Below are 3,991 nucleotides of genomic sequence, written 5' to 3' on the forward strand. Positions count from 1 at the left end.
TGGTAATAATAAATAAATAAATATGATATATATAAATAAATATATACAAATACATATACACAAATAAAAAATAATATTTGTGATAATAATGTATATGGCCAAGCCTGCTTTGTAAATCTCTACTTTGATTTTGCCAACCCAGCCAGAAGAGAAAGAAAAATCTCTGTGCACTGACTGCGTTGATGGGAGTTTATTGCAAAGTGAAATGGAGAGAAACCACTGGGACACAGAGGAGTCATTCTTATGTGATCTTTATATTATGCTAGCATTATGCTAGCACAGCCACTGAAATTCCCATAGAAAAACTGAGGAATGAGCTTAGTTCTTTCAGTGCAGAAGGGTGAAACTCCAAACCTGGGTCAGTCTTTAGCCCCAGCTGGTAGTGATGCTGAGGAACTGATAAGACAGTTGTAGTTAGAAGGTTATAAGGAAGTGTTCTGTGGGCAGAGCTGTAGAAGAGGGTTGATGGGACAGCACTGAAAGGTGTTCACAACATTTATTGATAAATTATTCTAAAGGCTCTCTATTAATGTAAAGAAATAGTCTGGAGGAGCAGGTTTTGAGAAGCTGCCGTAGCCAGTGCAGCCTTTGTTTCCCAGGTGGGAATCCTTTGATTTAAGCATTTGTAGAGAAGTGAAGAAGATGAGCAGTTCTGGCAAGTACCTTTCCCTGGCCTTCCCCAGAAGCAGCTTCAGTCCAGACACATCTCCTCTCCCCTTCCTAGTCTTCACTCCCCTTCTTTTCACTGACAATTATGCTGTCTGTTTGGTGAGGTGACAGGTGGCACAGGAGTTTGGAATCAGTGCATGGCAGTTTCCTTTTTGCCAATTGTTGCTTCTTTGTCTTTTATGCCACTGTTTGTTTCTGTTTCATCTGCTCTTCATAGCTTCTCTATGGGCCCAGGTCCCTGGGAGGTGGCATGAAGTGCCTGTTTCCAAGAGGGTGTCTCTAGTCCTGTGCCCAGTAATATTTGCTTCCATATGTCGCCTCTCATGTCTCCTGTTGTGCATCTCCCCACCTGCTCCTGTGTCCCCTGCCCCCAGTGGCTGTTGCTCTTTTTTTAACTACGTTTGAGTGTTGGCACATGGCAGTGTTGGTACATGGTGGCTTGCATCCATCCATTGCCAAAACTGTCTGGGACCACAGAGTTGACCCCTGCAGTCAGTCCCCTGTCACCCAAACCCTGCCAGTTATGCCTAACACAAATTTCCAGCTTGGCTTCAAGTTTTTCTGGTTTGGAACCTTTACTTGTGACCCTAGTGAAGAAGATGCTGCCTCTGATAAATACTGGTGATAGTATTTCCTACTTATATGTCTCTTTCTCCAGTAAGCAGACATTTTTATCAAATCTCATGTGGATTGTTCAGCACATATTTGTGCTTCCTTCTGAAAAAAATTTGGGTTTGGAAACCAAATTTTATTATGAAGGAAATGCTAAGGTTTTACACTGGACTAAAAATGCCAAGATGTCTCCAAATAGTTATCTCATTGGTATATGATCCAAGCTGCATCTCAAACTGTGGTCTTTTTGTATAGGTTATGAAAATATGAAGGTCTTAAAATTGTGCTTGCTAATAACTTTAATGGATTATCCATTTTTTTACATCTTATACAGTGTTTTCCTATCATCCTCTTAATTCTGCCAAGGCAATTCTATAGCTCTGTTGCTAGATCTGTGCTGACGCACTCCCTTCTGCAGCTTCCAGACAAAGCTGTTTTGACAAGCTAGACAGACCAGGGTGTCAAAAATACAATTCCCTTCCTGCACGTTAGTAAGCAGGATGCAATGTCCTCAAGTGCTATGTTCTTTGAGCAAGGACCTGAAGTGAGATTTTAAACTGAGAGACCAAACACAGACCTCTGAAGTCTGTGTCCTTGGAGCATCCTTATCATAAATGCAGTCAGGTGTAGGGGCTTTCTCTGTGCAGCTTGGAATAGAGAATAGGGAGTTTGTCATTTAACTGAGTAACCTGACTGTTGGGTTTACATCAGTGTTCAGAGTGATCTCATGGACTGTCACCCTTTAGCAGATCAACAAGAATACATTTAGAAATCTGTACAGAGTAAATGCTGTCAAGCTGCCCAGAACAGATATATGCAGTGCTGCCCATCCTTGAAGTGAGATACCTGTGAGGAATTAATTGTCTTTTTTAAATTTTCAGTTAACTGCTAAGCAAAGTGAGGTTTTTCAGGTCTTGGATTTTAGCTGCTGCTGTGTTGATGGTACAGTGTTTCAAATGTTTATCCAATAGGTTAAGCCTGACTTGATTCTTGAGTTTATTATATTTGCAGGAATAATGATGCAGTCAAAATGCATAAAGCTCTACCTAAGAAACATTAAGATGGTTGATAGACTGTATGCCTTTTAATGTCTGATTGGCTTGCATTCAGAATTGATATTTAAGACTTAGTAAGAAGCTGAGTATAAAGGATGTTCATATCTTGTTTTGGCTTCGTTTCAGCTTTGAGGCATGTGGATGCCAAGCAGTTCTGTTTGGTTAAAAATGCATTGACTTGATCCTCAGGGGATGTATAAAGCTCCTGAAGGATGTTTAGATGTTTAGATTTACCTGTCAGGAAGTGTTTCTTTCCTGAAGTCTGCACTTCATGTCATAACGTATGATGGTTTGCTCTTTTTGCAGCTCCTCTACTACGCAATTAGCAGGGGTGATACGTGCTTGAAATCCTTAGACAGATGACTGAATGCAGAGAAAGGAGATGCAGACCAGTGAAAGAGCGGAGTTTCACTGCTCACAGAGCTGCTCTTCAGAAAGTTTTCCAGATGTATGGGAAAGAGCAAGTGGTACTGCAGTTATGTAGTAGTCAAATGTGCAGAGGGAGCATAGAGGAAACACTGCTGGGGAAGCAGTCATGTAAAATGAAACACTAGCAGCCCTTGGCCCACCAGAGTCCTGATCAATTGCTTTTAGGAGTACTTGATGGGGAAAGTGGGGTTGCCTGCAGGATCAGGATGGAGTCAGGAAGCATGGTTGGGTTTATTCTTCCTATTCATGGGGTGTAGTGGGATGGAAGTGAAGACTACCTAATCTATGGAGTCAGCCAGAGACTAGAAGTCAGAAAGGATCCCCCTTGGCATGATACTATTGTCTTCATGGTAGTTTTGACCTTCCCCAGGGAAGTTCATGAAGCATGACTTAGAGTATTTTTTTTCTTTTTGGATTATGGGAGTGCTCTCATTTTCTGTTCGAATTCTCAAGAGATTGCACTCAAATCAAACCCTGAGATCTGAAGGATGTGGGCCCTCACCATTGGTATGTTTGTGGCAAGCAGTAGTGACTGTACAGATGGGTAAAAGCAAACAACCCAGAAAACCCGTACCAGCAGAACTGCCTACCCTACTCATTCCCAGAAAGAATCTTTCTTTTCTTTCCTATGCCTTTCACTTCCCAAGCTGGGATTTAGGTTAATCTTGTCCTCCACATCTGCTCCAGCATATCTCCCAGTAATAGTTTCTGCCTAAGAACTCAATTTCCGATATTGTCCCTGCTCCAGTTGTCAGTTTCCTGCTAACATTCTTAGCTTAAGCTGTCTGTTGGCTGCGACTCTGCTTCAGACGTGACAGTGCCACAGGGCACCTTTTGGACTGCAGCATCTTGCCTAGGCTTGCTGACTGAAGTGATGTTTGGTGCCACTGCAGAAGAGAGTGTCCCTGGAAAGGTACATTTGAGGTGACTTTGTCTCCATCTGTCCTGCAAAGCCATGATGGCTGCTTTTCAGCTGAGAGATTGGCAAAGGATCAGGAGAGAAGAAGAGCAGAAACTCAGAAAAGGAGATTTCCCTCAGATTTGGAAAGCAAAGAAACACTTTAGTTTGCCCAAGTGTGGTAAAGAAGATCTTTCTGGAAGATGTGGGATGGAGCAAGTATGTAAAAGAGAGCTGTCTGGAGGAAAGACCCTTTGTGAAGGTATAAGGCAGGATGAGGTTGAGGTTCTCCCTGCGGGTGATAATGTTGTCAAGGGTGAGATTCCTG

Source organism: Acanthisitta chloris, unplaced genomic scaffold (genome assembly GCF_000695815.1).
Source record: "Acanthisitta chloris isolate BGI_N310 unplaced genomic scaffold, ASM69581v1 scaffold10850, whole genome shotgun sequence".
Classification (NCBI taxonomy): domain Eukaryota; kingdom Metazoa; phylum Chordata; class Aves; order Passeriformes; family Acanthisittidae; genus Acanthisitta; species Acanthisitta chloris.